The 13,129-nt window shown below is 39.5% G+C and overlaps 1 protein-coding gene across 3 annotated transcripts in view; it reads right to left on the bottom strand.

The window, feature by feature from the left end:
* The window catches only part of LOC112053401 (phenoloxidase-activating factor 2), a 28,507-nt gene extending 23,474 nt beyond the window's left edge, over nucleotides 1–5,033 (bottom strand). For all 3 annotated transcript variants that reach the window (XM_024092801.2, XM_052889524.1, XM_024092802.2), the window contains exon 1: nucleotides 4,864–5,033. The gene's annotated coding sequence lies outside the window, so the exon portion shown is untranslated. The remainder of the gene's footprint in view (nucleotides 1–4,863) is intronic.
* Nucleotides 5,034–13,129: the final 8,096 nt, after the last annotated feature.

The following is a 13,129-nucleotide window of genomic DNA, read 5'->3' as shown; positions in this document are numbered from 1 at the left end:
TCGTCTTTATAACTTCGTCCATAATTGCACAGACAAAACCCTCGGTTTCACCAAAGAGGTCACCGAATTGCAACCAAGATACAGATGTTATTTGATCTACATCCGGCCCAGTAAGGGCCTTGTAGAATCGTCCATGCAACTCCTTGCTCTTCCATATTGCCACACGATCTGAGTCACTAATTACTATAGGCTTGCGCCAGTTCTCTTTGCCTAGGGATAGCGGGGTAAGTCCCTTATCCACTGCAACGACATCCTGAAACATACTCACATTCATCTTGAGAAAATGATCTCTGAGATTGCACACCTCACGATTATGGAGGTTCTTGGCGTTTAAGAAGCCACGTCCTCCACACTTGCGTGGGATGTACAATCTCATTACAGATGAACGGGGGTGATGCATCCGGTATGACGTCAGCAGTTTGCGGACTTTACAGTCCAGGGAATCCAGTTCGGTTTGAGTCCACTTTAGAATGCCAAAAGTGTATATGAGTAAGGGCATGACCCAGCTATTGAAGGCACGCACCTTGTTACCGCCTGATAAAAGACTTTTTAGGACTTTTTTCAGGCGGCCAAAGAAGCGTTCCTTCACTACCTGTTTCATATTCCCTGTCTCAATACCAAGTGCTTCTGTCATTCCAAGGTATTTATAGGTCTCGCCTTCAAGGAGTGATCTGAGAATGATAGTTTCTGAAATAACTATATTCTCGGAGCTCACTATCCTTCCTCGCTCTACATTGATGACCGCACACTTGTCTACACCAAATTCCATCCTTATGTCATTGCTAAAGGTTTGAGTAATCTTCAGCAATGACACTAGGTCTGTACGCTTTGATGCATACAGCTTGAGGTCATCCATGTAAAGCAAGTGAGATATGAGCTCACCACCCCTGCGAAGGCGAAAGCCTAGCCCTGAATCCCGCAGTAAAGTACTGAGAGGATTAAGGGCTAGACAAAACCATAAAGGGCTCAAACTATCGCCCTGGAAAATACCTCGCCTAATCCCTATCAGTTCATTCGATTCAGAACACTCAGAAGCGCCTGGGTGACGAAGAACTGTCATCCACTGACATCTCATACATGACTCAAGAAAAGAGCATAGTGTTGTATCGACCTTGTACAACCGCATGACCTCCATGAGCCATGAATGAGGCACCGAATCATAGGCCTTCTTGTAGTCTATCCAAGCAGCCGTGAGATTTTTTCTGTTTCGCCGAACCTGTTGGCAAATAGCAGTGTCTATGAGGAGAAGTTCCTTTGTACCACGAGATCGGGCCTTACATCCATTCTGTGTTGGGGCCAAAATATTATTTGCATTTATATGCATCGTTAATTTTGATGACAGAATGGATGTAAGGAGCTTATAGATGGTGGGTAAGCATGTTATCGGTCGGTAGTTTTTGGGGTCTGTGGTACTTCCGGATTTGTGTAGCAGGAACGTGACACCAGTTGTTAAAAATGCCGGTAGCGATCCAGTGTCAATGGCATTTTGAAATTGCACTGCCAAGATAGAATGGGCGCTACGAAACCATTTTAACCAGAAGTTGTGCAATCCGTCCGGTCCTGGGCATTTCCAGTTTGACGCCGGACGAATTGCACAACTTACATTTTCTGTAGTAATGGATATCGGAATCATTTTTTCCACCATTGCACACTCTTCCTTGACAGTACTCATCCAATCGCCTTCAGTGTGGCCTACGGGGGCCGACCAGATGCTACGCCAGAAATCTGACATAGCATCAGAAGTCGGAGGTTCCCCATCTGTCACACAGGCACTGGATCGTTCCCAGTTCCTGTACACTTTCCGTTGGTCACTTTGGAAGATTCTATTCTGATTATACCGGTCTATGCGCTCTTTATAACGCCTAATGCGTTGTGCCCATGCATAGACTTTTAATTAATAGACTTTAGACTTTTTTAATTTTTTTATTATTATTTAATTCCAAGTTAGTCATTGACTGGGATCTCACCTGCTTGCCTATTTACTAACTTTGTCTAACTTTAGTGGATATACAAAATGTTCACCGACTTAAACAACGTCGGCCTCAGGAACCAAGGTGTACCTACGTATAAAAATATCATTATCATTAGCAACCTATATTCAGCTCGCCGTTGAGCTCGAGTCTCCTCTCAGAATTACAGGGGTTAGACTAATACCACCACGCTGGCCCAATGCGGATTGGCAGACTTCACACACGCAGAGAATTAAGTAAATTCTCAGGTATGCAGTTTCCTCACGATGTTTTTCTTCCACGTGATATTTAATTTCTAAAAACGCACACAACTGAAAAGTTAAGAGGTGAATGCCTCGGACCGGATTCGAACCTACGCTCTCCGAATCGAAGGCAGAGGTCATAACCACTGGGCTATAACGACTCTTCATCAAGATGATAATATGATGTATAAATAAGGATGTAATTAATGAACTGGTTTAACAAAAGTATGTTTCTTGAATAAAAAAAAAATACATCGCTGTTCTTGCTCAAAATGGTCGCCGTCGTACCAAACCGGTGAAGTGACAGTTGAAGCTGTATTATTATTTTGTGTTACAACAAGCTTATCATTATAACCTAACCTTCAAGTGAAAGTTCTATTAAAATCGGTCCAGCCATTTCAAATTTCTCACTTAAGGAAACGCAGTTTTGAAATCACTGGCTACACAATAGTAGATTGTTATACAAGGGGCTAAAAAGACCCAAAATCAAATCAAAAATCAAAATCAAAAAATCATTTATTTCAAGTAGGCTCAGTTTACAAGCACTTTTGACACGTCAGTTGCCTATTTGTAAAGATTCTGCCACCGGTTCGGAAGGCAGGTTCTGCTGAGAAGATACCGGCAAGAAACTCAACAGTTGCTCTTTTGAAAAAGTCATACAGTATTAAAATTTACAATTGATAACAATTACTGTTTACATTTCTTATAGTTTTACTTCCTGTGTGAAGGTGGAAGCTGATCCAACGGGCTCCAAGCATCTTTATCATTAAGGAACTCATCAATGTTGTAGTACCCTCGACTAAGTAAATGTTTTTTGCCCATGCCCATTATAAACGAGATGTTTTAGGGTACGAGCTGTAAGGCGAGGGCCGTTAAATAGAAACCGAGTTTATAATGGGTTTAGCCCCGTGTGTTACACTATAGTTTTCAATACGATTGGGAGAAAATAAAAAAAAAAACAAAAAAAATAAAATAAACAGCTGTATTCAATGTTAAAATTCTTTATGCAGACGCAGCTCGCAACTCATTAAAAATCAAATGAAAAAAAAAATACGCTTTCCACAGACAAGAACGCTGCATTTCGTTCCAATTTCAATTTTTTATCAAACAATCAGTACCCTACACACACTATGATAATTCTATTTACGAATAAAACCTTCTTCGTTTTATAGAGGTCATTATAGTATGACTAGCGGACGCCCGCGACTTCGTCCGCGTGAAAATCGATATAAACTTTCAACCCCTATTTTATCCCCTCACAGGTCGAAATTTCAAAAACGCTAGAACAAATGTTTAATTATGTCTTATCAAGTGCATAAATATTAAGTTTCATGGTTTTATCTTTTAAAATTAAGAAATCCCATACAAACTTTCAACCTCTATTTCAACCTCTTCATCACTTTTTTTCGCAATAAAAGGTAGCCTATGTCCTTTCTCAGGGTCTAAAGATTGTCTGTTCTAAATTTCATCAAAATCAGTTGAGAGGTTTAAGCGGGAAAGCGTAACAGACAGGCAGACAGAGTTACTCTCGCATTTATAATATTAGTAGGGATTAAACTATTTACGAATAAAACCTTTTTCATTGTATTGTAGGCTAGTACTCGTAACAGACCAAAATTAAAAAAAAAACAAAACTACTTTAGCCCCTAGAGGCTGAAATGCTTGTTTAGCCCCGCTGGGGAGAGGTAATATGACAGTGTTTTTGAGCAAGAGTATAGTGAAAAGAGGTATTTACTTCATAAAATTGAAAATTTTGAAAAACCATCGAAGTGCATGAAATTATCTAGAACTAGTGGACGCCCGCGACTTCGCCCGCGCGGAATTTAGTTTTTCACAAATCCCGCGGGAACAATGGATTTTTACGGGATGAAAAGTAGCCTATGTGTTAATCCAGAGTTAAGAGTTTTGTATTAAAGGTAACTTACCTTTAATACAAAAAACTAAATTGAAACCGCTTCATTCCGTTCTTAGTGACTTTGTAGGTACGTAACATATCTATGTATAATAATACTAGCTGACGCCGTGCGGTTTTATCCGTGTGGTTCCCGTTCCCGTAGGAATACGGGGATAATATGTAGCCTATAGCCTTCCTCGATAAATAGGCTATCTAACACTGAAAGATTTTTTCAAATCCGACCGGTAGTTCCTGAGATTAGCGCGTTCAATCAAACAAACAAACAAACTCTTCAGCTTTATAATATTAGTATAGATATAATATCGTTAGATAATACAAACAAGAAGGTATCCAAAATAAAAAGATCCTGCTTAATGACCCAAAATTAAAAAAAAAATAAAGTTTATTGTTACTTGAATTTAGAACCAATCTTAGATCTAAGAGAACTAATCAAAACAACATTTTATCGTCTTCGTTATTTGAATTTAGAAACAGCATTAAAAAATCCTGTTTTTTTTATTTTATTCGAACTAAGAATTTAACAATCCACTGTCATTTAGCCGAAAAAAAAAACCACTAAGCAATTAACCTCCATGCCAAACCAAATGTACCTACCTATGAGATTTAAAATTGATATTTCTCACAAGTATTATTACGAAATGAATTAAGAAACACGATTAGCGTCATAATAATTTGCAAAACCGGTTGTTCTTGTAGGTAAATCAAACACTATTAAAAACGGCGTAAATCTACTGACCTTGAGAAAATCCTTTACGTTCAGTCACTTTAGCACATAAATACAAAAAAAATATACGCGAACAAGGTTATTGTCAAGTCGATTTAAAAAAAAAACTTTAAAATTAAATTGTCTGTATTGTTTATGAGCGAGGGCGGGAAACGTGCGCACGTTCCCGCGTTTTTGTCTCGACTATGTAAAATGACCACAGAGAAGTTTATATACCTAACAAGTAGTATCAGCGAACGTGATAAAAAACGTACCTAATTTATTAATTATTGCTCTGTTTACATCTTAGGCTTGCAATGAGTTTATACCCAATTTGATTATTTGCGGATCGAATGATGCATATTCAATTTTAAGAACATTAGACTTACCTATCTTTTAAATATATGACCAACTAGCGGACGCCCGCGACTTCGTCCGCGTAAAACTCGATGTAAACTTTCAACTACCCGTACCCTACCCGTGCCCTACCCGTACCCTACCCATATCCCCTATAATCATAATATTTTAATTTCGCCATAACTTCAAAATCAAACGTCCAATTTTAATAATTCAAAGGTCAAATATTATCTACATAAACTGTACTTGGTGAAGAATTTATAAAATATTTTTCACTACTCTTGCTCAAAAACACTGTCATATTACTACTCCACAGCGGGGCTAAATAAGCATTTCAGCCTCTAGGGGCTAAAGTAATTTTGTTTTTTTAATTCGTGTCTGTTACGAGTATGGAATGAAATGCAGCGTTCTTGTCTGTGGAATGCGTTCATTTTTTTATTTAATTTTTATTGAGTTGCAAATAGAGCGAGATTTGAAGACATGGGACATCAATCTGTTACCATCTTACTTAAATACCTACCTAAGTAAAGTAGAGAAAACAACAACGAATGGATTCACTTACGAAAGGAGTTTTTTAAACTATTATCTTCCACATTTACTTCACATACTCATTATTCATCTTCACAGTAGTCGGAAATTATATTACCGGGTAAAAGCATCTTAACCCTTAATATCCAAAATTGTAAACTTTGTACATTTAATTTTCAATTAAAATAAATCAAAAATTCAAAATTCAAAATTCATTTATTTCAAGTAGGCTCAGTTTACAAGCACTTTTGACACGTCAGTTGACTATTTGTAAAGATTCTACCACCGGTTCGGAAGGCAGGTTCTGCTGAGAAGATACCGGCAAGAAACTCAACAGTTGCTCTTTTGAAAAAAGTCATACAGTATTACAATTTACATTTGATAACAATTAAATTACAATTTCTTATAGTTTTATTTCCTGTGTGAAGGTGGAAGCTGATCCAATGGCCTCCAAGCACCTTTGTCGTTAAGGAACTCATCAATAGTGTAGTAACCTCGACTAAGTAAATGTTTTTTAACACATTGCTTAAAGTTGTGCATTGGCAAGTCCATCACAGTCTTGGGGATCTTGTTATAGAAGAGTACACCCAAACCCACAAAAGATTTTTTAACTCTTTGGAGACGATATGCAGAAATAACTAACTTATGCCCGTGTCTAGTAAGACGTGGGTTTAGATCTCCTTTTCGTTTGTACAAATTAATATTTTGTCTTACATAAACTATACTGTTATATATATACTGACAGGCTACTGTTAAAATGCCTATTTCTTTAAACTTTTGACGAAGGGACTCGCGTGATTTTAGTTGATATATTGCTCGAATTGCTCTTTTTTGAAGTACAAATATAGAATGTATATCAGCAGCCTTGCCCCACAACAAAATACCGTAAGACATTACGCTGTGAAAGTACGCAAAATAAACAAGTCTAGCTGTATCAACATCAGTAAACTGTCTTATTTTTCTCACTGCAAAAGCAGCTGAGCTGAGTTTACCTGACAGTTTTTCTATATGAGCACCCCACTGAAGTTTAGAATCCAAGGTCACTCCCAGGAAAACTGTGGAATTCTCTATTTCTAGTGTTTCACCATTGATCATTATAGACTTATCTAATTTTATAACATTTGGTAGTGAAAACTCAATACATTTAGTTTTCTTTGCATTTAAAAGTAAGTTGTTAACAGTGAACCAATGCGACACATGCGATATGGCACGGTTTACATCGTCGGAATTATCTTTACTTCTGTCACTCTTAAAAATTAGGGATGTGTCGTCAGCAAACAGTACTATCTCACAGATGCCGCTAACATGGTGTGGTAAATCGTTTATGTACACTAGGAATAGAAAAGGACCCAGAATTGAACCCTGTGGGACGCCCATTGTGTTAGAAAAACCGCGAGACTTTGAATCATTTATGCATACCTTTTGTGTTCTATCACTAAGATAAGAGGCGATGAGATCAAGTGCAACACTTTTTATGCCATAGTGGCTTAACTTAAGTAAAAGAATGTTATGGTCAACACAATCGAATGCTTTGGACAAATCACAAAATACACCAATAGCATTCTTAGCATTTTCCCATGCATCATATATATGTTTTAAAAGTTTAGCACCTGCATCAGTTGTACTGCGACCTTTAGTAAAACCATACTGTTCAGGGTGAAATAAATTATTTAAATTAAAATGACTTAAAAGTTGATTTAAAATGATTTTTTCAAAAACCTTACTAAGTGTTGGCAGTATTGTAATTGGTCTATAATTATTAACATCAGTTTTGTCACCTGATTTAAAAAGTGGTAACAGTTTGCCATGTTTCATTAGGTTCGGAAAGATACCCAAATCCACGCATTCATTAAAAATAATAGCTAAGTGGGGAGCAATGACATCAATGATGTTAGATATTACTTTCACTGACATGCCCCACATGTCTCCAGTTCTTTTTAATTTTAACAGTTTAAAAGTTTTTTTAATGTCTGATACAGTTATATGATGAACTTCAAAAAAAGAACGTTGCACTCTTTAACATGGCCTCTTAATATCCTCTGGGCTTCCGTAGCAGAAGAGTCCAGTGAATCTGTTAACAAGATAGGAACATTCTGGAAAAAGTCTTCAAAGGCATTAACAACCTCGTTATCGGTGTTTATCTTTTTATCATTGACAATTAATTCAAAACTCATATCACGTGGTCTAATTTTGCCTGCTTCTTTATTAATTAAGTTCCAGGTTGTTTGTACCTTGTTTTCAGATTTTATTATTCTATCTTTGATGTGTAATGATTTTGCAAGAATACAAACACGTTTGAAAATTTTTGAATAGTTTTTTACATGTTCTAAATATGTTCGCGTTTGATTATACTGTTTCTCCTCGTACAACTCGTACAATCTGTCTCTACTTTTGTAAATGCCTACAGTAGCCCATTCGCTAAACTTTAATTTTTGAGTAACATTAATACGTTTAAAGTTGAAAATATTACAAAACTCTTTGTCTATCTTCTCTATCTTTGTAATCATTGAATATTGTACTAAACTATTTTATTTTCTCGCAATCGTAGTGAAAAGCAGAGTGTAACACGTGGGGCTAAACCCATTATAAACTCGGTTTCTATTTAGCGGCCTTCGCCTTACGTCTCGGGCCTAAAAATACCTCCTATATAATGGGTCTTTTTAGCCCCTTGTATAACAATCTACTATTACGTTATACCGACGAATGGCGGTATATCCATTCCCACAGGCTAGATTACGAAATGCCTCAGGCCGGTGTCGGGCAGCAGCGACACCGGCGCGAGTGATCTAGCACTGCGCTGACCAAACCGCATGCCCAGCGTGGTCAGTACTGGGCAAAACTTTGTATGGACGGCAAAAACAAAACACAGCCCCTAGTCCCCGGCAGCCCCGCTATTCCTGGCTCTGGCAGCGGTTATGGTAACGGCGGGGCAAGGGGTGTTAAGAATCTCCGGCAGAGATTCCGCTGCCAACCCCGACGACTAGACCTGGCAACATACAACGCACGCACTTTGAGGTCCGACGAAAAGGTCATCGAGCTGGAAGAAGTTATGAGCAAGTTGCACTGGGATATCATAGGATTGTCTGAAGTCCGAAGAGAGGGGGAGGGCTCGATAATCCTTGAATCCGGCAACATGCTCTACTACCGGGAGGGCGACCAACAGTCCCAGGGTGGTGTCGGATTTATCGTTCACAAGTCCCTCGTGAACAATGTTGTAAAAGTCGAGAGTGTGTCGAGCAGGGTAGCGTTCCTGGTCCTCCGAATTACCAAACGGTATTCGTTGAAGGTTATACAGGTTTACGCACCGACCTCGACACATCCCGACGAGGAGGTAGAGGTATTGTATGAGGATATTTCTAAAGCCATACATGCCTCAAACTCTTATTACAATGTTGTGATGGGGGATTTTAACGCAAAGCTGGGCGAACGTAGCGGTTCAGAGTTGAAAGTGGGACGATTTGAATATGGGCAACGGAACGATAGGGGCCAAATGTTGGCTGACTTCATGGAGAAGGAGGGCCTCTTTATGATGAACTCCTTCTTCAAGAAGCCACCACACAGGAAATGGACCTGGATGAGCCCCGATGGTTCCACGAAAAACGAGATCGACTTCATCTTGTCTACCAGACGGCAAATATTCAACGATGTTTCTGTGATCCATAGGGTGAAAACCGGTAGCGATCACCGAATGGTTAGAGGCACGTTGAATATCAACATTCAGCTGGAACGGTATCGACTGGTGAAGTCTACGCTCCGACCTACTCGTGCCCATATTCAAAACCCCGAGTCCTTTCAACTAGAACTGCAGAACCGCTTTGATTGCCTAGCAAATTGCGAAACTGTGGACGATCTGAACAACAGGTTCGTGGAAACTGTCCATTCCGTTGGGTCTAAGTTCTATAAGACCCACCGTGCGAAAAGAACCAAAAAGTTCTCGGACCAAACACTTAAACTCATGGAAGAGAGGCAAGAAATGAGATTACAGTCTTCAGCAGATGCGTCAAAATACCGACAAATCAGTAGACAGATCTCTAAGTCGCAAACCAGCGACTTGCGAAATTTCAATACCGAGCGTATTAAAAATGCGATTGAAAATAATCGAGGCTCGAAAGTTTTCGCCAGAGATCTGTCTATTGAACAGAGGCAGCTGACGCGTTTGAAGACCGAACACGGTAATCTAATTTCTTCCAAGCCCGAGTTATTAAGTGAGGTCGAGAAGTTCTATGGACAGCTATACACGACTACTCAGCAGCCTGTTGCCAATTTGGCTAAAGACCCCAGAGCCAAGTTGACCCGACACTATACCGAAGATATCCCGGACGTCAGCCTATACGAGATTAGTGTGGCTCTCAAACACCTGAAGAACAATAAGGCGCCAGGTGAGGACGGAATCACAGCAGAACTCCTGAAAGCGGGTGGAAAACCGATACTTAAAGTCCTTCAGCGATTGTTCAATTCCGTCATTCACGAGGGCACGACGCCTGAGGCGTGGCATAGGAGCGTGGTGGTTCTGTTCTTCAAGAAAGGTGACAACACCTTGCTGAAGAATTACAGACCCATCTCGCTGCTAAGCCATGTTTACAAATTGTTCTCGAGAGTCATTACGAATCGTCTCGCTAATAGGTTTGACGACTTCCAGCCTCCCGAACAAGCCGGTTTCCGAAAAGGCTTTAGTACCATAGACCACATCCATACGCTGCGGCAGGTTATACAGAAGACTCACGAGTATAACCAGCCACTTTGCTTAGCGTTTGTGGACTATGAGAAAGCCTTCGATTCGGTGGAAACTTGGGCTGTGCTAAGGTCATTGCAGAGATGCCGAATTGATTACAGGTATATCCAAGCGTTGAAGTGCTTGTACGAAAACGCCACTATGTCAGTCCGTATTCAGGATCAGACTACGAGGCCAATCCTGTTGCAGCGAGGAGTGCGTCAGGGAGATGTGATCTCTCCGAAGCTATTTACCGCCGCACTGGAAGACGTCTTTAAGCTTCTGGACTGGAGCGGACTTGGCATCAACATCAATGGCGAGTACATCACTCAACTGCGGTTCGCGGATGATGTAGTCATCATGGCACAGACTCTGGATGACCTTAGTACCATGCTCAATGACCTCAGCAGCGTTTCTCAACAGGTGGGCCTGAAAATGAACATGGGCAAAACAAAAATAATGTGTAATGCTCATGTATCGCTCCACCCAGTTATAGTTGAGAACGCTGCACTCGAAATTGTAGACGAATACATATACCTAGGACATATGATCCAGTTAGGTAGGCCCAATTTCGAGAAAGAGGTGAACCGTCGAATCCAACTCGGCTGGGCTGCATTCGGGAAGCTTCGCGACATCTTTTCGTCCGAAATTCCTCAGTGCCTGAAGACAAAAGTCTTCGAACAGTGCGTGTTGCCAGTGATGACCTTCAGTTCCGAGACTTGGTCGCTAACTATGGGCCTCATAAGAAGGCTTAGAGTCACACAGCGGGCGATGGAACGAGCTATGTTAGGAGTATCTCTGCGTGATCGAATCAGAAATGAGGAGATCCGCAGAAGAACCAAAGTCACCGACATAGCTCAACGAGTTGCGAAGCTGAAGTGGCAATGGGCGGGGCACATAGTTCGAAGAGCCGATGGACGTTGGGGTCCCAAAGTGCTGGAATGGCGACCCCGCACTAGTAAGCGCAGTGTTGGCCGACCCCCCACCAGGTGGACTGACGACATCAAGCGAGTCGCAGGGATTCGCTGGATGCAGGCGGCTCAGTATCGTGATGTTTGGAAGTCCCTACAAAAGGCCTATGTCCTGCAGTGGACGTCCATCGGCTGATATGATGATGATGATGATGATGATTACGTTATAGTATAATTTAAAAATTATACTAGTCACACTTTTATAATATAATGCAAGCTATAGGATGTTGAACTGTGGACGTGGCGGCACCTGAACTGGGTCCTAACTGAAAATCAGTGCTGCATACTTTTATTGTATAGGAAGTATGTGGCAAAACGCAGGGCGTTCTTCTTTTGCTCTAGCTGAATCCTATATACTTAGAATTTAATATTGTAATACGTGGCATTACCTAAAAATAAAGATATTTCTTTCTTTCTTTTCTTTCTATGGATGCCTAGTTTGGACATAGCCTTAGTTGTCGAGTGAGTGATAGGGAGATCGTATAAAGGAGTTTTCTTTATCATTTACCGCGTTGTCAGCACTTTTCGACCAGAAAGTCCCATATATCTTTATGAATGCATTATCTTTTTCCTCATTCCGTTTACGGTGTGGTAGGTTATTGTAAATTTTTATTGATGGGCTCGAACTATGTAGTATTTTATACATTTTGACGAAGGGTAAGAGAGTTTTTTTTTGTTTTTTTTTTCATGAAAACGCCGTGGGTTATAAGTATTTTCGATTTTTATCTTAGATATTTTTTCTAACAAATTTGCATATTTCAAAATATATATGCATGGCAGGGTCAATATTTTTAGTTTTTTGAAATACGGAAAATTATGCACGCTGTAGTCACTTAATGTGGTTGTTGACTGTTGTGTTGTGCAGAATTTTGTGGTGAAATTGAAACCGAGCGTTGTTTACGTTTCTCTTTTGTTTGTAGATTATCTTGTATGATGATGATGAGTTTATCATACTTTAGTACAGCATATTTTCCCTTTCCTCTAATAGCTGTTGTTGGAGTTCCTTTCTTTTTATCATTACGTTTTTAGGATAGTCTTCTGACAAGTAAATTCCAGACAGTTTTTTTTGTTCCTCATTATTTGTTCTTTTTTCCAAGCATGTGAAAGGGAGACGAGAACAGCTTGGTTTTTCATTTTCTGCACCCTTTTTTCCTAAGCGGTACATATTGTTGATGTCGTTTTCACTAATATTTATATTGGTTTTTGTATGAATTATTCCAGTAACCATCTCCATCAGATTGTGTTTAGAAAGCTCCTCTTCTTTGATTCCAATAGCTATGATATTATTTTTGCGGTTATCGCGCTCAAAATTATCAATTTTTTCGCGTAGCTTCGTATTTTCGAATTTCAAATCCCTTAGTTCTTTGACTATTGGGTTAAAGTTTTCGTCCATTCTCTGCATAATTAAATTAGTTTGCCTTTGCATTTCCTACTTCATGTCATCGAAAAGTGATATATAATATGCTTATCCATATTCGTGTGAATCGGAACGTAGTTGGTCTTTGGAAGGTCTTTGGTAATTCTTTATGGCAACACTTTGACAAATATAAATATAACTTTGTCAGAGTATAAACAAAAATTACGATAGCTCATAGCTGTCACTTGGCTGCAGTGTTGCCAGAAGGTTACTTTTGTAACCTTTTTGGTGATTTTTTTGACTGCATTGGTAACTTTTAGGTTACATTAATAAAAAGGTTACTTTTACGTGATATTTAGGAATTTTTAGAATTAA

Source organism: Bicyclus anynana, chromosome 26, assembly GCF_947172395.1.
Source record: "Bicyclus anynana chromosome 26, ilBicAnyn1.1, whole genome shotgun sequence".
In the NCBI taxonomy this organism is placed as follows: Eukaryota; Metazoa; Arthropoda; class Insecta; order Lepidoptera; family Nymphalidae; genus Bicyclus; species Bicyclus anynana.
Note: the sequence above shows the minus strand (reverse complement) of the source record. Positions and strands in the feature narration are given on the sequence as shown.